Source organism: Nelumbo lutea, chromosome 1 (assembly GCF_056320005.1).
Source record: "Nelumbo lutea isolate HS-2025 chromosome 1, American lotus-T2T, whole genome shotgun sequence".
Classification (NCBI taxonomy): domain Eukaryota; kingdom Viridiplantae; phylum Streptophyta; class Magnoliopsida; order Proteales; family Nelumbonaceae; genus Nelumbo; species Nelumbo lutea.
The window spans coordinates 19,356,209-19,378,691 of NC_142684.1; the positions used below are offsets into that span (position 1 = coordinate 19,356,209).

Here is a 22,483-nt window from a genome sequence, read left to right on the forward strand (position 1 = left end):
CCATACATGAAAGATAATAACGTACGTAGGAGGAGGGTTATTTGTTTGAGAGTGAGGTAAGAAACAATGTGATGTGGTCCCCACTTTATGAGAGAGAAATTTGATGTAGGAAGAAAGTAATATAAATTTTGCATTAGTATGCAAAATTTGTACCACTAGTTAGTGCATGTGATAGAAAGTACAAATCTTGTATCAAGTAGCTAGTTAGGAGTGCAAACCCTTTTTTTTATTTTTTGAGAAAAGAAAAGCAACTTTGTGTAAGAGAGCAAAAAAAGGATTAGTTTAGTGCCAAGGAGTGCAAATCGTGGTTATAAAAAAAGTAAAAAATAAAAAAAAAACAGATGCAAAATTTGTATCCAATTAAGACTTGCAAAACAAACGAAGCTTTAGGATTCTAGCTAAATTACAAAGAACTCTTTAACCACATCCTTGTTACACAGTGTATGCCCTTAGCTCCAATTAGAATGATGTACCTTGTGACATTTAATGTAAATGAATAAAGTACATATTTGATTCATGTTATTATGGTGTGTTTAGGTGTAATACCCTTAAACTGGACACATATGAGACTCGTGTTAGTTTAGAATGTCCATAGCCATTGGATAAGTTTGGGAAGATTTATCACTGATGTGCTGCCAAGTTGGTTGGGGTAACCTGTCTAAGCTACCAGGGTGAGACTCGAGGTACATGCAATGTAGGTTTACTTGAAACCCTAAACTGGACCAAATTTCCAGTATTGCCCTAGACCTTGGAGATTGATAGGCAAAATTGAAAAATTACACCTGACCCCTAGACTCGATTATGATACTGCACTAGGTGTCGGATTGGGCTGTGTTTGATATGCCAATCAGTGAGATCCTTAGAGGGGGTCAAAACCTTAGTATGTTGGGATAATTTGAGAATTCATCTGAGTGGGTGATCATAGTGACAGGATTAGCCCCTTTGTCGGACAAAGGTAATGATCAGGGATGCACTCTCTCTGATGGAAACCAAGATTATCGGCAACCGATTTCAATCGTTGAAATTTATTTTTGCAAAATTATATATATATATATATATATATATATATTGTTTGCAAAAGGTTTTAATTCCCGGGATCCATGTGAGTAGAGAGTGCAACATTGTTCCTTGCAACCGAGGGAAAGATCCTCTCTTGTCGGGCAGTGTTTGATCATTATGGGCTGAGAGGTTAAGTGTAAGACCATTGAGGGTAATACCTGATGGGCTAATCTTGCATCTTCCCACAATCCCTGGGTTTTTATAAGGTGGTTTGACCTAAGGACCACTTAGTGTAAGTGTTGGGCCCATTAAGAGCCCATGGTGATGGGCTCAGGGGTTCACTATCCATAACAATGTATTTAGCCAGGCCTTGTAACAAAGGCTGGGCTAAACCCATGTGGATGATGTTTAGATCAATATTTGGGTCCCACGGCATACAAAGAAGCCCAACTAGGCAGCAGCTTGGAGGGTTATTGAGCACATGGACTTATTGGGCCTAAAGCCCATTTCAAATTGGTCTAATATGATTATTTAAACAATGGCGAATTAGTGATTTGGATTAGTAGATAGGATAAGGAGTTATCCCTATCCACTCAGAGAGTCTAGATCCAAATAGATATTTGGATCTGGAAACCTCTTAATGAGATTAGGAGAGCTTATCTAATTTGCAGATAAGATAAGGATCTATCCTTATCACTTAAAGAGAGTCCAGATTCAAATAAGGATTTGAATAAAAAAACTCCTAATGGGATTAGGAACTGATCTCTTTAAGTCTATAAAAGGAGGAGGGGGCAAACCATTCAAGTCATCTCAAAACCCCTGACATCAGATCTTATATCACATAGAGAGAAGATAACAATAGTGTGACTGCGCCATCTTTTCTCTGCGTTCTCCTCTAGTTGCTGCCAATTGCCAGTTCGATCTCAATTCTTGTAGGAGCGATCAAGAATAGTTCTTGATATCAGTCTTTAGAGAAAGGCTGATCTAAAGTCGTGCTCACAACCTCCATCGAATTCTTGTTGAAGGATTTGATTCTTGGGAAGAACACTGTTGATTCTGCTCCACCCTACATTGTGTCATCTTCATGTGGGAGCAGTCTTTGGAGATTTCTTTGGGCGTGAACACCTTCATTGGGAGTTACTGCTACTCTGTATCAGGTATATCCCTCTCCTACCTTTTGGTTTCAGATCTGGTCCGGTTCTTGGTTCAAGATTGATCCTTGAAAATACAGATTTTCTATAACAGGAAATGTGATTCCCAGATGGTAAAGAGAAATTTTTGAAATTTTGTCCAACCTACCTGCAGGGTTCGGCCATCCATATAATGGATCTCTCATCCCTTCAATCCATTCATCTAATTGCAGTCCTAGGATATTAAGGTAAGCTTCCTTAGATGCTCAAAGGCATATACATGAATGGTAAAAAGAAGGAAGAAGATGAGAGGTCTAAAACTACATTGAAAGTGTTAAACTACCAAATGAGAAAAATAATGAAACTTGGAGGAGGCAGTCTGTCCAACATAGCCTAAAAATCTAACCATAATGAAGGTTTCGATATATTTGATCTCTTGAATTGAAGCTGATCGAACGAACTAGAGCAATGCCTCCTCTTGTATTTTCCTTGTTTGTTAATGTATCTCCTTTTTCTACTTCCTTTTGCTTCTGTCTTAATTTCTTTTAAGGATTTGTTAATTTATACATCCTATATAGTTTTATGACTTCTTAATAGGTATGACAGAGAACGTGAAGTCCGGCACACTCACATATTAACAATATATGCTACACCAATTTATTCACATTTACTCATGAAGCACTAGATAGAGAACGTGAAGTTGCTGACACAAAATAAAGCTGCTAACACAAATGGTAACCGCAAGAACATTAAGTATCACCAATACAAACACAATGAAAGTTAGGTACAAAAAGGTTCAGAAGAAAAACAAAACATAGTTAAAATCAGTTATTTTCAGGTTAACAGTCAGGCTAAAGATATCCTTCTTAAATGTGTATGATCTATTGACTGCCTATGTTAGAAAGAAGATGCTTATTGATAAATACAGGTGGAAAGAAGGGGATTTTCAATAAGGGAGCAACATACTACACAAGGAAAAAACCAAAGGAGGTTTCTGAGGATTCACCATTCGTTTTGCCTGTTTAGACTGTGAATTTAGAAGAGTATTTCAACAAGGTAGGGGTGCATCGTTGCATGGTCAGCTTCTATGGGAAATTGAAGGCAAAATGGTGCCTCATCCACAGCTAAGAGTTATAACAGCAGCAGTTCCTTCAGCCCTTTGAATATGGACACATGAAGGTCATATTAGTGACCTATGAGATGTGCTCACCAACAAATTCGACATGCATATCCCGACGCTCCCAGGTTTCTTAGAAATTGGCCCACGTAAAGGATGTTCCGGAAAATGATCAATGTGCATGGTAGTTACCTTCGAGGATCTTGGACTGATTAGGCACGACCTCCTAAAAATCTTGGATGCGATGCATGAGGCCCAAACCAAACAATGTCTATATAAAAGCACCAATCCCAATGACATGGGGGAGACTGTGTGATTAAGTGCATTCTATCTCTCCTATTTCTTAAACTCTCAACTCACATCACAGTTACTGACTTAAGCATCGGAGCGACATCGCCGGATTAGCCACCCCGGGTTCTCTGATCCTCATTTTCTTTGCAGTTTGATCGACCTACTTGGCAACAAAAGTCCAAACTACCCTACAACTAGGAGCATCCAGATCACGCACCATCAGTTTCATTAGTAATTACTCAAATTGGGGATTGTTTCAAGTAAGCCCCCTAATCCTAGATATAAGTTTGGTAGTTTAGAATTCTGAGTTTATATAGTTGAGCCTTGGGCTTTAATATGAGTTCTACCATTTTGCATTTATCTCTTTGGTGGATTCCTTAGAGTGGCAAGCTTCTCTTTTGAGTTCTCTCTTGCATCTCTGTCATCAACTCAATCTTGAGAAATTTTTCGGGCATCAGAACAGATCATGTACCTGAACCATATTTTAAGATAAAGATGACAATGGCTAGGCACTAGGAAGGATGAAAGGAATTAAAAATATGAAATTAAACGCTATAAATATAATGACATGCATTGAGCACTTGGAAATTAATATACCACCAATACAGAAAGACAACACAAATCTCGGGGCACTACAACTCTACCAAGACCAACCAAAACACAACTCTTAGCTACCAACCTGTTGTTTACAGATCGATTTACTCTTGGAGTTAAATTTTTGGATCTTAAGCCACTCTACACACATCCATTAATTATGTCTTCTAGACGAGTCTCTCAGAAATAAATCAGGCTTTTGCGAAGTCCAGGGTTTCCTTCCCATCATGCGCCTTCCTGAAGAAGTGCTTAGTGTAGTCGCTGTATAGAACTTGCTTGTACACTGGTTCCTCCCCACACTCCAGTACTTCCGGCAACGGACCGATCATGTCCTTGGGCCGTGGGTTCACAAATATGGGAACTGAAACTCGGTTACTGCTTCCATTTGCAGAGCATCGCCGATGTTGATGACCAGTAACCCACTAATAATTGGGACATGAATCCAGCCATCACCTTTGATCCTTCGCACATACAGTCCGCCGATGTCATCTTGTAGGAGGATAGTCAAGGTTGAGACGTCGGAGTGGCGGCCAACTCCAATAGTGAGCTCTGGGTTTGGACAAATTGGATAATAGTTAAGATTAATCCACTTTGACCCATCAGCAGTGAAGCTTTGCTTTCGTCAATTTTCCTTGACGTTCAGCCTTATCATCAGAGCTTCCAACAGGCGCTTGATAAGTGGTTCGGACTTGTTCATGTACTTGAGTGCTGCATCCCTGATTCATACATATATAGTGCAATTAATATTGAGAATTATTTATATTAAATCAACGAATTATATTGAACCATGCAAGCATATGAATATACAATTTCATCAGAATGAATTAATTCAGCCAAAAGTGGGAAATATATAGAGTTAATGTGTTAATTACTTGCACTCTGGGGGCCATAATGCAGAAGCATCTTGGTCCGAAGTGAAGAAGAGGCTGAGGAAATCTTTCCACTCCAAAGCTCGTTCTGCCCTAGGTTCGAAGCTGGTTCCATATCGGACATTATTAGTGGAAGAGTTTTCCTTGGAGTGTTAGACAGTTGTATGCCTTCTAATCAGTTTAATGTACTTATGACATTTATTGTAAATCAAATAAAGTGCATATTTGATTCATGTTCTGGGGAGATTTATCCTGTTAAGCCTGACACTAATGTGCCGCCAAGTGTTGGGGTGGCCTGTCTCAGCTACCAGGGTGAGACCCAAAGCACATGCAGTGTAGGATTACTTGAAAACTTGAACTAGACCAGATTTCAAGTATTGCCCTAGACCTTGGAGATTAGTGGGCAAAACTGGAAAGTTACACCTGACCCCTACACTCGATTATGATACTACAGTAGGTGTCGGATTGGGTTGTCTTTGATATGCCAATCAGTGAGATCCTTAGAGGGGGTCAAAACCTGAGTATGTTGGGACAGTTCGAGAATTCATAAGAGTGGGTGATCATAGTGACAAGATCAGCCCCTTTGTCAGACAAAGGTAATGATCGGGGATGCATTCTCTCTGATGGAAACCAAGACTGCCAGCAGCCGATTTCAATCGTTGAGATTTGTTTTGCAAAATATATTTTATATATGGATATAAAAGTATATATATGTTACGGTTTCAAATTGTCTGCGAAAGGGTTTTAATTTCTAGGATCCATGTGAGTAGAGAGTGCAACACTGTTCCTTACAGCCGAGGGAGAGGTCCTCTCTTGTCGGGCAATGTATGATCATTATGGGCTTTCCAGTGAATTCGGCTAGGCCTTGTAACAAAGGATGGGCCGAACCCTTGTGGCTAATGTGTAGATCAATGCTTGGGTCCCACGCCATACAAGGAAGCCCAACTGGGCAGTAGTTTGGAAGGCTAAGTGAGCACATACTATTAATGGGCCTAAAGACCATTTTGAACTGGACTGATTTGATCAGTTAAAAAAGGGGCGAATCTGAGATTAGATTAGCAGATAGGATAGGGTCTCACCCTATCCATTCAAAGAGTCCAAATCTGAATACAGATACAGATCTGGAAACCTCCTAATCAGATTAGGAGAAGGCTGATCTAATCTACAGATAAGATAACGGTCTATCCTTATCACTTACGGGGAATTCAGATCCAAATGTGATTTGGATCAGCAACTCCTAATGGGATTAGGAGTTGATCCCTTTAAGGTTATAAAAGCAGAAGGAGGCGGCAACTATAGAAGATCAATTACATTCAAAATTTAGAGAGAGAACACAACACCCAATGAGGCTGAGTTGTTTTCCCCTTGCCGCCTTCTTCCTTCCGCCACCATTATTGCTAGTTTGATTTCCTGTTTCTAGCCGGAGTAATCAAGATTGGATCTTGATATCAGTCTTTGGAGAAAGGCTGATCTGAAGGTGTACTCACTGCCTCCAGCGAATTCTTGTGAAGGGTTCGATTCTTTTGGAAGAACATTGTTGATTCTGCTCCATCCTACACTGCGCCATCTTCAGTGGAGCAGTTTTTTGTTTCTACCTTGGGTGTGAACACCTCCATTGGGAGATACTGCTTCTTCGTATCAGGTATATCCCTCTCCGGCTTCTAGTTTCAGATCTGGCTTGGTTTATGGTTCATGATTGATCATTGAAAACGCAGATTTTTAAAAACAGGGAATGTGATTCCCAAATGAGGAGAGAGGAAATTTTTGAAATTTTGCCCAACCCACCTGCAGGGTTCGGCCATCCATATGATGCATCTCTATTCCCTTCAGTTGTATCAGAGACATGGTTCAAGTCTTAAACCGAATTAATGCAGATCTGAACATGCGCAAATGGGCAGAAGGCGTTCTACCCGATTTGCACAGATTAGGGTTTTTTTGGAAAATCTGTTTCCCAGATAGAGGGCGAATGGTTTGAAATTAAATTTTATAAATCTGAATTTTATTTGGAATTGTTCTTTATAATTTTCTTGATTTATGGGTTGTTCATACAACTGGAGATCGAGATCTTGATTGGTGCAGAAAACTGCGATTTGCATTTTCTTGATTTATTACATTTGGTCTGTAAAATAATTTTTTTTTTTAATTTTTAGACTGAATGTATATGATTCGGTCTGATGTAATATTAATAGAAATTTTAGGGTTTCTGTTTTTATTACTTTTGGATCAAAGATGGTGGTGCAAGAAGGAGATTTGGTAGATGGGGATATCGCAATCTACGATTTGCAGTTTATGAAACTGCATTCTGTGATCTAACCTCTGTTTTGCAGGATGTGATGTGCGAACAGTCCTCTTTGACTGATTCTTGCTTTTCTTTGATTAGTATTTAATTTTAGATCATTTTCTTGAATTAAATCTTTAATTAAAGATCAAACCCTAGACCCATTCGAACCAGATTTGTCCAAACTGGTTGGACCGAATCTAGGGTTCGATGGAGGCTGATTGTCAGCCCTAATTTCCCACTGATGGGCCTAAGGATTGATAATTAATTAAGAGTTTAATTCAGCCCAACCTATAAAGCCTAGTTTTAAATTGTTAAAACTACTAAAAGCCCACTTTTGTAGGAAAACTATATGGGTCGAACTGCTTAACCCTAATTTGGCCCATATACCTAGATAATGTTAATTGTTAATGTTATGGATTAAAATGGGATTTAATTATGGGCTTTACAGGTATTTAATTAATTGGATCAATTTATCCCTGCACGTGATGTATGGATGTGTGATGGGCAACATTCATGGGCCATAAGTACTTGGTCCATGCAGATACGACAGTGGCTCTTGCATACACCATGGCTGAATGCACATCATTGCCATGGTGTCCTTAAAGATCATTGGATGATCTCCCTCAGTGGTGGGCCCCACACCTCCTGAAGAGGATACGTGTAGAACCCTAGCCGATTAGGGCCCACCGAAATCTAGCTTTATGAAAGTCAGTGGGAGCCACTTTGGTTTGATATAAATTAAGCTAGGGTGTAATTCTTGTTCCCTTCAGCAATATGAGTGCATGTGATAGGGAGATTCATGTGATTAACTCTCTAAAGGCCTTCCACCATTAGCATGAAGATGGGTCCTTCAATAATGAGGAAATGCACCAGAAAAAGGGCTATCCATTTGTTGTTGGATTTGTTTGAGTGTTTCATAAGATGATAGGGGCGTCATAGACCGATGTGGGAGGGGCTTCACCAGAAAATGGGAACTTTCTCACAGTACCTTAGCATTCACGAATATGATGGGTGAGCACTCACTGGACAGAAAGGTTTAAACTGAAATGGCTATGAACCTTGTCTGACAGAGGCCAAAGAGAAAGCTCATATGATGAGTGGATATGATTCTTCACAGAAAGGTGGTGGGGCTTTGCAGCTGAAACAGTTGGCTCCATGCACCCTATGTGGTTTCCCACATTTCCAAAGACAAGTCGCTATCTTCGTCACTGAGATAGGAGGGAAATCTCAGAGATGAACAAATGGGAATGGAGCATAGATTAAAAGCCATATCTATGTAATGAACATGAATCAAGTTAGGTTGTGGACTGATGTTTGCTCTTTTATCAGAAAATGGCAAACGGACAATTTGCAAAGCTTCTTAACGACAACAAGCTTTAGGGCCCAAACTATGTCGACTGGTACCAAAACCTTATGCTGGTCTTGACCTCTGAAAAGTTGGATAAGGTGGCCAAGAATCCTACCCCAGATGGTCCGGGAGATAGGGCTTCTGAGGCCCGGAGAAGAGAATACCAAGAATGGGAGGAGAAAAACTCCCTTGCCCGTTGCTATATCATTGCCTCGTTGGATAGTCCAATACAGAGGCAGTTCGATCAGATCGAACTTGCCAATGACATATTGGGCAGTCTCAAGACAATGTACGAAGAGCAGAATCGTTCTACTCGACAGAAGGTCTTGAAGCAGTTCATAACCACGCAAATGTCCAAGGGCCAACAGGTTCATGACCATTGTCTTCGGATGATGGGTTATCAACGAACTGGAGGCTCTTGGATTCGGGCTGGATCTGGTAACCCAAATCAATGCTATTCTCAACTCTTTGCCTCCATCCTTCAATCCATTCATCATGAACTACAACATGAACAAGCTGAATATCAGCTTACAGGAACTCAGCAATATGTTGCAGAGGGTCAAGGAATTGATTAAGAAGGATGAGCCCATTTCCATGCTTGTTGAAACTGGCAAATTGGGCAAGAAGATGAAGGCAAAGAGAAAGCCCAGAAAAAAGCCACCAAACCCAAGAAGCAGAGGAAGGACCAGACATCAGATGCTTGTCACTATTGCAAGCAAACCGGCCACTAGAAGAGGAACTGTCCTCAATACCTGGAATCCAAAAAAGGTAATCTCGAATCTTGTGTCATAGAAACCAATTTGTTGGTTGCTTCTGCGTCTTGGTGTAAAGACTCCGAGGCTTCAACTCATGCATGTAACTCACTGCAGGGGTTCAAGGTAAGTAGAAGGCTGAGTGAAGGAGAAGTAACAATTTACTTTGGGACATCTACAAGTGTTGCAGCTGCGACTATCGAAACCATAGAGTTAATTTTAGAGAATGAATAATTGTACTCAAAGGTTGTCTTTTTGTACAGAATTTAAGAAGAAATTTGATTTCTGTCTCAAAACTGTGTACTGATGGTTATTCTCTTTTCTTTAGTAATACGATTACTATTAAAAGAAATAACAGATTCATCACACACGGGGAACTAGAGAATGGTCTCTATGTTCTACATCCTTCTCTAGAAACTAATATAGCCGAAACTACGTCGGCTAATATCCCCAACAAAAGAATCCGTGATATAGTTAATCCCACGTGCCTGTGGCATTACCGACTTGGCCATATCGGTGTTGACCATATCACAAGGTTGGTAAAGGATGGTCCTTTTGATTTTCTAACTATAGAATATCTTCCCACTTGTGAGCCTTGCCTTCAGGGTAAGATGACAAAACGACCATTTAACGGTAAGCTTGAAAGATGTACGTGCACGCTTGACCTTATACAAAGTGATGTATGTGGTCCACTGAGTGTTACGACTCATAACCAGCACATGTATTTCATTACATTTACCGATGACTATTCTCGGTATGGTTACGTGTACCTAATGAGACACAAGTCCGAATCCTTTGAAAAGTTCAAGGAGTTCAGACAAGAGGTCGAGAAACAGTTAGGGAGACAAAATCAAGGCCCGTCGATCAGATTGAGGAGGCGAATATCTCTGATGAATTCAGAGACTACTTGAAGGTCAACAGGATAGTATCACAATTGGCTCCTCTTGCTACACCATAGCTTAACAGTGTTTCAGAGAGGAGGAATAGGACCTTATTGGATATGGTCCATTCACTTCTCGTACACTCAGAGTTTCCCACATCCTTTTAGAGTCACGCATTAGAGACGACGATATACGTGCTGAATCGGGTTCCAACCAAATCGGTTCCGAATACTCCATATGAACTTTGGACCGAAAAGAAAACAAGTGTCAAACACTTGAAGATTTGGGGTTGTCCTGCACACGTTAAAAGAATGAGTGCGAACAATTTGGAATCCAAGACCAGTCGTTGCCTAGTCATAGGCAACCCAAAAGGCTCTATGGGTTACCTATTCTATGACCCAAGTAAATAGAAGATGTTTTGCAGCCAAAATGCATAATTCTTGGAGAATGATTATATCCTGGACTCACACCGTTAGGAAATAGTTCTTGATGAGGAGAGCTCAGGGTCAGTGGGAGGTGTCCCACAGGTTCCAGGTATTGACGAACCTAGAAGATCTACCCGGGTTTCCAGGCCACCAATCCATTTTGGCAATGACCAGGATATTTACATGGTGGAAGCCTTGACTAGTGAGGAAGATCCCATGACTTATGCAGAAACTATGTTGGACATAGATTCCCTGAAGTGGGTAGATGCCATAAGAGCTGAGATGGACAAAATGGAGACCAATGGAGTCTGGAGTCTAGTAGATCCGCCCCCCGGTGTAAAAGCAATTGGTTGTAAATGGATCTATAAGAGGAAAAAGGGCCCCGAATGTAGGGTTGAGACCTACAAAGCTCGCGTCTTGTGGCGAAATGATACACTCAGAAAGAGTGCATTGATTATGAGGAAACCATTTCGCCTGTGGCCATGCTTAAATCCATTCGGGTCCTACTAACTGTAGCAGCATACTATGACTACGAGATTTGACAAATGGATGTTAAAACTGTGTTCCTGAATGCAGATCTTACTGAAGATATCTATATGCAGCAACCACAAGGTTTCATAGCTGCGGGTCAAGAACACATGGTATGTAAGTTAAATAGATCCATATATGGACTTAAGCAAGCTTCTAGGAGTTGGAACATCTAGTTGGACTACCGTAAAAAAGTTTGACTTTGAGCAGAACCCAAATGAGCCCTGTGTTTATAGGAAGTCCAGTGGGGATAAGGTTACGTTTTTGGTTCTGTATGTAGATGACATTCTACTCATTGGGAATGATGTAGGAATGTTGACTACGGTGAAAGTATGGCTTTCACAGCAATTCTCCATGAAAGATCTTGGAGAAGCCTCCTATATACTGGGTCTTCGACTCTATAAAGATAGATCGAAGCGGATAATAGGATTATCCCAATCTGCTTACATTGACAAAATTGTCAAGAGATACAGCATGGAGAACTCCAAGAAGGGAAATGTTCCTTTCAGGCACGGAGTCACTCTCTCCAAGAAGATATCTCCCAAGACTTCTGAGGAGAATGAGGGCATGAAGGACGTTCCCTATGCTTCAGTCGTAGGGAGCATTATGTATGCCATGCTGTGCACTCGTCCCGACATTGCTCAGGTAGTGAGTGTGGTAAGTAGATTCTAGGCCAACCCAGGACAGGAGCCCTAGACCATTGTGAAAAATATACTGAAGTACCTTCGAAGGACAAAGGAGTTTTTTCTGGTATTCGATGGTAGCTCACTATAGATTTAGGGGTATACTGATGCTGATTTCTAGTCGGATCTAGATAATAGAAAATCTACATCTGGGTATGTTTTCACGATAGGATCATGTGTTGTTTGCTAGAAAAGCAGCAAACATGGGTCCACGGCAGACTACACAACCGAAGCCGAATACATTGCTGCAAGTGAAGCTACCAAGGATGCCATGTGGATGAAAAAGTTCATTCACGAATTGGGAGTTGTTCCGTCTAACACATCACCCATCCTATTGTTGTGTGACAACAATGGAGCGATTGCTCAGGCTAAGGAGCCAAAAACCCGCTCGAAGTCCAAGCACATTGAGGGGACGTCTTGATTCAGAGGGTAGCCTTAGTGGAGAATGTAGCAGACCCATTGACTAAGCCACTAACACAGAAAGTGTTTGAGAAACACGTGGAAAGTATGGGACTCCGACTTATACCAGATTGGACCTAAGTGCAAGTGGGAGCTGTTAGACAGTTGTAGGCCCTTAGCTCTAATCAGTTTGATGTACTTATGACATTTATTGTAAATGAATAAAGTGCATATTTGATTCATGTTCTTGTAGTGTGTTTCTTTGTAATACCCTTAAATTGGACACTTAATGAGACTCGTATTAGTTTAGAATGTTCACAGCCATTAGATAAGTCTGGGAAGATTTATCCTGCTAAGGCTGACACTGATGTGCCGCCAAGTGTTGGGGTGGTCTATCTCAGCTACTAGGGTGAGACCCAAAGCACATGCAGTGTAGGATTACTTGAAACCTTGAACCATACCAGATTTCCAATATTGCCCTAGACCTTGGAGAATAGTGGGCAAAACTAGAAAGTTACACCTGACCCCTAGACTCGATTATGATACTGCACTAGGTGTCGGATTGGGTTGTCTTTGATATGCCAATCAGTGAGATCCTTAGAGAGGCTCAAAACTTGGGTATGTTGGGATAGTCCGAGAATTCATTTGGGTGGGTGATCATAGTGACAGGATCAACCCATTTGTCGGACAAAGTTAATGATTAGGGATGCATTCTCTCTTATGGAAACCAAGACTGCCGATAGCCGATTTCAATCATTGAGATTTGCTTTGCAAAATATATTTTATATACGTATATAAATGTATATATACGTTACGGTTTCATATTGTTTGCACAAGGGTTTTAATTCCCGGGATCCATGTGAGTAGAGAGTGCAACACTGTTCCTTGCAGCCGAGGGAGAGGTCTTCTCTTGTTGGGCAATGTATGATCATTATGGGCTGAGAGGTTAAGTATAATATCATTGAGGGTAATACCTATTGGGCTAATCTTGCATCTGCCCACAGTCCCTGGATGTTACAAGGTGGCTTGGCCCAAGGACCACTTAGTGTAAGTGTTGGGCCCATAGAATCCATTTGATGGGCTCAAGGGGTTCACTGGGCTTTCTAGTGAATTCGGCTAGGCCTTGTAACAAAGGCTGGGCCGAACCCTTGTGGCTGATGTGTAGATCAAAACTTAGGTCCCATGCCATACAAGGAAGCCCAACTGGGTAACAGTTTGGAAGGGTATGTGAGCACATACTATTATTGGGCCTAAAGCCCATTTCGAATTGAGCTGATTTGATCAGTTAAAAAAGGGGCGAATCTGAGATTAGATTAGCAGAGAGGATAGCGTCTCACCCTATCCACTCAGAGAGTCCTGAATACAAATTCAGATCTGGAAACCTCCTAATCAAATTAGGAGAAGGCTGATCTAATCTGCAGATAAGATAACGGTCTATCCTTATCACTTGAGGGGAATTTAGATCCAAATGTGATTTGGATCAGCAACTCCTAATGGGATTAGGAGCTGACCTCTTTAAGGTTATAAAAGCAGAAGGGGGCGGCAGCAATAGAAGATCAATTACATTAGAAATTCAGAGAGAGAACATAGCACCTAGTGAGACTGAGTTGTTTTCTCCTTGCCGCCTCCTTCCTGCCATTGCCATTACTACTAGTTCGATTTCCTGTTTCTAGCAGGAGTGATCAAGATTGGATCTTGATATCAGTCTTTAGAGAAAGGCTGATCTAAAGGTGTACTCACTGCCTCCAGCGAATTCTTGTGAAGGGTTTGGTTCTTTTGGAAGAACATTGCTGATTCTACTCCATCCTACATTGCGCCATCTTTAGTGGGAGTAGTCTTTGGTTCCTACCTTGGGCGTGAACACCTCCATTGGGAGATACTGCTTCTCCGTATTAGGTATATCCCTCTCCTGCTTCTGGTTTTTTATCTGGTTTTGTTTATGGTCCAAGATTGATCCTTGAAAATGCAGATTTTCTAAAACAGGGAATGTGATTCCCAGATGAGGGGAGAGGAAATTTTTGAAATTTTGCCCAACCCACCTACAGTGTTCGGCCATCCATATGATGGATCTCTATTTCCTTCATGGAGTACTTCAACTTATCGTTGGCCGGTAACCCAAAGAAGTGATGGGTTGCCTGATTCACATCGTCAAGAATGTCTAGAGGAACGCCATGGTTGATGACCTTAAAGAAACCCCATTTCTCAGCGGCATCACATATGGAATCAGCCACCAACATGGGATCATCCAACATGGACATGCCAATAATGGGTATAGAGTGTTGAGTGACAACGATGTCCATATCCAAACTCTCCTCAATGGGTTGAATGTACTGTTTAGGAACATAGGTTAGCCCCATCTCTGCCAGACCCTTCCACTCCATTGCCTTTGTTGACAACGAACTCAGTCACATCCCACGAATCAAAAACCATAGGGGCCATGATTCAAATTATGGGTCGGGGGATAGATGTAACGAGGGATCCAAAGGATGGAAACTTATTAGAGGATGAGATAGATGAGACCGTATATATTAGGAGTGGTAGGGCGGCAGTGGTATTTATAGGAGATTACACCCCCATATGGCTGCGACGGGATCTACTCTCACAAATGGGCACCTCACATGCACATCCACCATGCATTGGGAACATCTCCCGTGAATAATAATCAATAAGTACAGGAGATGTTCTTAATGCATGATAGGATGTGCGTGTAAGGCACTTGTGAGGTGCTAGGTGTGAGGAGCAGATCCAATCTCCATATGGCCATATCTATCTATCTAGTTTCTAATTGTTTTTGGATTTTTGTTGGACCATGTGTTTCTTTTTTTTTAATTTTATATTACTATTATTATTCTCGGGTTCGGTTGTTCTCATATTACAATGGAAAAAGCTCCCCAGCCTACTCTAGCCAGTCAATCACAATATTGAATCTTATAGTCAATCAAGAATTTCATCATTTGAAGTACCCTTTTAAATTAGCCATCTTTTCTATCAATAAATTTATTAACTTAATGAGATGAAAAAACCGAGGGACAAAATCCTTATCCCTAAGAACCAATAATATATCAGTTCATCCAATAAAAAGTCAGGTCAGTCACAAGATTTCACAAAAAGGGAAATGCTTTTATCTATTATTATTGATGGTGCACGACCCGAGCACTCCAACCTGGTAGAGGTTGCGCTCCTAACTGGCGCCGAACAAGATATCTGCGAGAAGGAAGGTGAAGGATTCCCGGGGAGCTCTCCCGGCGGGAACACTCCAATGCTTAAGTCAGAACTTGGTGGAGAGCTGAGAAAGAGAGAGTTGTAGAGAAATATACTAAGAGTGGAGATGTGCCATTACCTTTGCCCATTAGGGGTCGGGGCTCTTATATGTTGATGTGCTGACAAATCAAGTATAACTACCTCTAATTCTCTACTGCAGCCGTTATTTTCCAGGGCTGAACTAGTGGGCGCAGGTAACCGTTGCAAGGTACGGCTCTGCCAGACAGGGGACACTTGTCAGGGTTTGGCAGGCATGACGCCGCCTGGCCAGAGACATGGGAGCAGTCACCAGATCTGGCGGGTATGGTTGTCAGGTGATACACTGAGCTACCTGGTACTGAGCTACTGCTAATATGCTGAGGTGCTTCTACCTGAGGCAAGTCTTTGAGGCGACTACTTAGGTTTGGGCAGGAGCCTACTGGCTAGCTTACCTAAAGTGTCTTCAGTTCGGGATGTTCCTTACCCAGGGATTTTAGATCGGGGTGTTCCCTTCTTGAGGAGGAGCTCGGGGGCTCCTTTATTTGGGAGGAGCTCGAGACTCCTCACTTGGAGGGACCTCGGGGCGCTCCGCCCTTGGGAGAGAGTTTGGGGTAATCGGAGTACCACTTTGCCACAAGCTGCCACCTGTGCTAAGCTATCAGGCTGGGTCCCAGCGAGCTCATTATGCCGAGTTGTGGTGAGGTTGTCATGCTGAGTTGTCCCTTATGTCGAGTCATGTCCACGTGTTCCCCTATTATGAGGTCGGGCCAAATCACCCTCGATCAATTGCCCCCCAACTATCCATGCTAGGGGTCTTGACCTAGTGCAGGGAGTTCATGGCGTGACGGGTGGATTTGGCTCGAAGTTCAAGCCATCCAGTCAGGTAGCTCGTTGGTCAGACTAGTTTGCAACTCGGCTCAATCAAGGGTAACCCGGGTTGTGTACAGTTCACGCGCGGACATCACGCGATTTATAGACTCTACGGACGTCAAAAAAGGCGCTAAACTGATTTCACCTTGGGGTCGCATAGCCAGTTTTCTTGAGAGCCGTTAGATCATCTTGATTGTGACCATTGATGCTTGGACATAGCGGTTATAAATAGAGGGGACCTGAGTCATTTTCTCCGCCATAAGTTCACTAGCACTCGTCTTGAGGTCACATCTAAGGTCTTCAGCTCAGGTTCTCCAGTTCGTCTCTTTTCCCCAGCTCGGTTGCTTTTTTCTTTGGTAAGTCTCCCTAGCTCCTTCTTTCAGTTCGTCTCCAGTCTTTTCAGTTTCATAGCTAGCTTCCCTTAGTTCATCTTTTAGTCCTTAGCTATGTCAAACCATAGCTTCGACAGTCTCTTAGATGAGCCCGAGGTGGGTGTCCTGGCTCAAGTGGGTGCCTTTAAGGCACAGTCAGTCTACGAGGTACGGGAGACCTCGGGTAACCCAGCATCCACCTCTAATCGACGTTGGATAATAGACAAGTTCGGTCCTTCTACCATGATGGTAGATAGGCTTAGGAGCCTGATAGCTTAGTATAACCTTCCTAGGGAGTATACCTACCACCTTCCTGTGGGCGACTTCCCTTGGGAACACGGCCGCGACGAGATCGTTATTTTCGGGAAGCAGCTCGCGGCCGGACTCGGCCTTCCATTGCACCCCCTTATTTTTGGGTCCCCCCACTCGGGCTTCAAGTTGTTACATAAGCTTCCCAGTAAAGTCCCGGCCTGGAAACGGGATTACTTTGTAGTTCGTAACTCTGCGGGGTGGCCCTTCCCTACTCACTAGAGGGTGGATATTCAAGACTCCAGCATTAGGCTGGACTGGGATACAAGCGAGATACTTCAGTCTTGGGTGGAGATCGGCTTCGACTACCAGGACTACCTCGCCGAGAACAAGCTCATTGAGGCCGGTCTAAGTCCTGATAGGTCACCTTGTTAGTATTTTTCTTCGGTAGCCAATTTTTACTTCTTGGCAGCATTATTGATGTCGAACTTTGTTGCAGGTCCTATGGAGCACCTTAGTGCAGAGAAAAGATTCGGAAAAATGAAGGGGAGAAAGAAGCGAGCTATGAAGAAAGCTCACATTGAATCTCCACGGCACCTACTCCAGAGCCTGAATAGCCTACTGTAGCCCCGGTGATTGACTTGGAGGGATTAGAGAACCTCCCACCTTGGGAGCCCGAGACGATTGCAGAGCCTGTTCCTCAAACTATGGAGCCCACTCCCATGCCCGTCACTTCCTCAGGGAGCGAAGGAATAGCTTAGAGCATCTTGAACCCACAGCACAGCCTTCGGAAGAGCAAAGGGGTTGTGTATGCCAAGGACGTCTCCGAATGGGCCGAGCTATCGCCTTCTCAGCTCAGAGCTCAGGCAGCTACCCACTCTATGGTGGTAAGTCTCGTTATACTTCAAACTTCTGCAATTGTTTCCTTACTGGTGCTAACTGGCATTCTCCTAGTAGGTGAACTCTGTCGTGCACGCCCACGTAGCTCACTCCGGTTTAAAGCTAGCTCACGGCCAAATCCACTGGGAGGAGGGCAATGTGCTAGCTCAGAAAGAGCTAGTTACATCGCTGATGTCAAAGAAGGAGGAGTGGCAGCTCGAGAAGGAGGAGTTGCTGCATGAGAAGGAGGAATTGCTGCGCAAGGTGAAGAACCTTGAGTCGGATAAAGGGACTCTGAAGCGTCAGGTCGAGAACCTTAAAGCCGATGTCAAGGAGTGAGCTGATATCCTTCTTGGTGCTATGGAGGAAGCCAAGGTTAAGGCCATCCAAGACTATGTCAAGTCGGAGGAGTTTGATGGGGTGATGGTGGAGGCCTACTACAAAGGCTTCAAGCTCAGTCGGTGGCTGATAAAGTGTGAGTTCCCGTAGCTCAACGTGAGCGCCATCACCACCTCGCAGATCACAGGAGATGTAGCCCGCATAGCCACCGAGGACCAAGATTCCGAGGAGGAGGAAGTTGTTGACATTGGGGAGGCTTCCGACCGAGTTGGAACTCCTACGGAGACTTCTGCCAGGAATGATGACGAGTAGTTTCAGCCCTTGTACTTTGAGCCCATGAGCTCAGTTTCTCTTTTCTTCTCTTTGTGTACCGAACTCATTGTAATGAAACTCTGGTAATGAAATATGTTTTTTGCTAAGTGTTGTGCAATTATCCTTTTTGATTGGAATATTGGGTGTATGGGTTTCCCCGAACTGTCAAGCTACTGAGCTAGATAACAAGTAAGGGTAACCAAAGTGGATATTTTTAGGTCGTTGTCACCCTAAACTGTCAACCAGTACTTAGTAGGGGCAACTTCTCATGATGTGTGCCGATGTGAGCAGCATTGTATGGTATATACCTAACCTGTCTACACCTGGGCCACTTAGATAAATGTCAGTTGTCCTTAACGGGTTCAACCCGCTGTACGCCAGGGTGGGCTATGCATCATAGGGTTCACACCCGAGCTTCCTGCACCTTAGGCATTAAAAGTACTTAGCCTATGCCGACAAGGAGACTAGGTCCTATGTGGTGCCAAGGTCTTTTGTTAGCTCGGCTCTTTAGCCCTTAGGCTGGGGGAGCGACTTATAGTCCACTCCCCTGGAGTTCGCTAATTACAGGTAATATTGCCTTAGGTTGACAATATTCCATGCCCGAGGTATCTGGTTCCCTTCTAGGGTTTTGAGCTCATACGTTCCTTCCCCGAGCACTCGTTTTACTTGGTAGGGACCTTCCCAATTTGGCCCAAGCTTACCAACACCGGGCTCAGGTACCATGACTTTACGAAGAACCAGGTCTCCGACGCGGAGGTTTCGCTTCTTGACCCTTGCGTTATAGTACCAAGCTACTCTCTGCTGGTAGGCCATGATCCTAATGTATGCGAGATCCCATACCTTGTCAAGTAGGTCGAGGTTGGTGCGTAGCTCGTCCCCATTTGCTTCGTCATCCTACACTTCCAGACATAGCGTAGGAACCTCGATCTCAGCTGGGATGACTGCCTTGGTGTCGTAAGTGAGGTTGAAGGGGATCTCGCTTGTTGTGGTCTTTACAATGGTTCGATAAGCCCATAGTACACTAGGTAGCTCATCTACCCATAGTCCCTTATCTCGGTCTAGGTGTGCCTTCAGTCCGCGGAGAATGGCTCTGTTTGTGACCTCCGCTTGACCATTCGTTTGAGAATGCACCACCATGGTAAAATTTTGTTGTATTCCCATATCTTTGCACCAGTTTTGGAATTTAATGTCCTCGAACTACTTGTCGTTGTTAGAGATGAGTACTCGGGGTAGTCCAGAATGGCAAACTATATTCTTCCAGAAGAAATTCTGCACATTCCGCACTGTGACCATTGTGAGAGGTTCGGCCTCCACCCACTTAGTGAAATAATCAACTGCTACCACTAAGAACCTCCTCTATCCTATCACTGGTGGAAATGGTCCAAGTATATCGATCCCACATTGTGCAAAGGGCCATGGTCTAGTGAGGTACTTTAGGTTGGTAGCGGGCTGGTGGTGGATGTTCTCGTGCTTTTGACATTTGTCACACTTTCTGACGAACTCAATCGCATCTACTTTCAATGTTGGTCAATAGTATCTCTGTCGTAGTGCTTTCTTGGCGAGGGCCCTACCCCCCAAGTGTCCACCACACAGGCCCTCATGAGTGTTGCAGAGCATGAGCTTGGACTCGGAAGGTCGCAAGCAGCGCAGATAAGGGAGCGTGTAAGATCTTCGGTACAATCGTTCGTCTATCATGACGTATTTGGCTACCCTTCTAGCAGCATTATGATCTGCAGGGAGGGTCCTGTGCAGCAGGAAGCTCACAAGCGGATAGATCCAACTCAGCTCTGCTAGTAGACAAGACTGACCTCATCTGCACCCCTAAGAATGCTAGGCCGAGGCAAGTTCTCTATGTACACGATTCTCACGGTATTATCACTTGTGCTTGTTAGACAGTTTTGTATGCCCTTAACTTCAATCAAAATGATGTACTTTATGAGTTTATAGTAAATGAATAAAAGTACATATTTGATTCATTATCCCTTGGTATGTTTCTGTGTAATACCCTTAAACTGGACACTTTATGAGACTCGTGTTAGTTTAGAATGTTCATAGCCAGTGGGTCGGTCTAGGGAGACCTATCTTGACAAGGCTGACACTGTGGTACCACCAAGTCGGTTGGGGTGGCTTGTCTCAGCTACCGGGGTGAGACCCTAGGCACATACAATGTAGGATTAAATGAATCTTTGAACTGGACCAGATTTTCAGTGTTGCCCTGGGCCTTGGAGATTGATGAGCAAAACTGGAAAGTTACACCCGACCCCTAGACTCGATTATGATACTGCACTGGGTGTCGGATTAGGCTATCTTTGATGTACCAATCAGTGAGATCCTTAGCAGGGTTCAAAATCTGGGTATGTTGGGATAGTCTAAGAATTCATCTGAGTGGGTGATCATAGTGATAGGATCAGCCCCTTTATCGGACAAAGGTAATGTTCGGGGATGCACTCTCACTGATGGAAACCAAGACTGCCGGCAGCCGATTTCAATCGTTGAGATTTGTTTTTGCAAAATATATTTTATATGAGATATAAAAGTATATAAATTATGGTTTTGAAATGATTTGCAAAAGGTTTTAATTCTCGGGATCCATCCAAGAGAGGTCCTCTCTTGTCGGGCAGTGTATGATCATTATGGGCTGAGAGGTTAAGTGTAAGACCATTGAGGATAATACCTGATGGGCTAATCTTGCATCTACCCACAGTCCCTGGGTGTTACAAGGTGGCTTGGCCCAGGGATCACTTAGGGTAAGTGTTGGGCCCATAGAGCCCATCTGATGGGTTTCAAGGGGTGCACTGTCCATAACAAAGGCAGGGCTGAACCCATGTGGCTGATGTGTAGATCAATGTTTGGGTCCCACGCCATACAAGGAAGCCCAACTGGGCAGCAGTTTGGAAGGCTAAATGAATACATAACCTTAAATGGGCCTTAAGCCCATTTCGAACTGGGCTAATTTGATTAGTCACTTAAGGGGCGAATTCTGAGATGGATCAGTTGATAGGATTGGGCCCAAACCCTATCCACTTAGAGAGTCCAAGATCTAAATGAGATTTAGATCTGGAAGCCTTATAATCAGATTAGGAGATGGCTAATCTAATATGTAGATAAGATAAGGGTTATCCCTTATATCAAAGGGACTTCTAATTCAAATATGATTTGGATTAGCAAATCCTAATGGGATTAGGAGCTGATCCCTTTAAGAGCAAATCCTAATGGAATTCTACACCCTGCAAATACTCTCTTGACGCCTCCTTCCTACAGCTGCCGCTTACGATAGTTCAATCTCCAGTTCTTGGGAGAATTCAAGATTGGATCTTGATACCAATCTTTTGGAGAAAAGATTGGTGGGAGTTGTATTCACAAGCCATCCAGTTGATTCTTGCGAAGGGTCAAGTTCTTTTGGAAGAACACTGATGATTCTACTCCACCATGCATTGCACCATCTTCAGTGGGAGCAGATTTTGGATCATTCCTTGGGCGTGAACACCTCCATTGGGAGATACTACTTCTCTGTATCAGGTATTATCTCTCCATGCTCCTTTTGGTTCAGATCTGGTTTATTTTATGATTCAAGAATGATCCTTGAAAATATGATTTTCTAAATGGGAATTCGATTCCCAGTTGAAGGGACAGAAAAATTTTTGAAATTTGCCCCCTTATTCCGCAATCTGTGGGCGTCCATGTGATGGATTTCCTATCCCTTTAGTGCTGGCTAACCGGGACAGGGCGTCAACCTCAGCATTCTCAGATCTCGGGATTTGTTTGATGAAGTGGGACTAGAAGTTGAGTAGAGCCTCTCTTACTTTGGCTAAGTAGGCGACCATGGTTGGCTCGCAAGCTTCATATTCACCTATGACTTGGTTGACCATGAGTTGGGAGTCATGCAGATGACAATGTGCTTGGATTTCACTTCATTTGCTAGAGCC

At 43.1% G+C, this 22,483-nt stretch overlaps 1 pseudogene; it reads right to left on the reverse strand.

Annotated features, from left to right (window-relative positions):
- Positions 1–4,322: 4,322 nt before the first annotated feature.
- LOC148873833 (feruloyl CoA ortho-hydroxylase F6H1-3 pseudogene) lies at positions 4,323–14,736 on the reverse strand (annotated as a pseudogene).
- Positions 14,737–22,483: the final 7,747 nt, after the last annotated feature.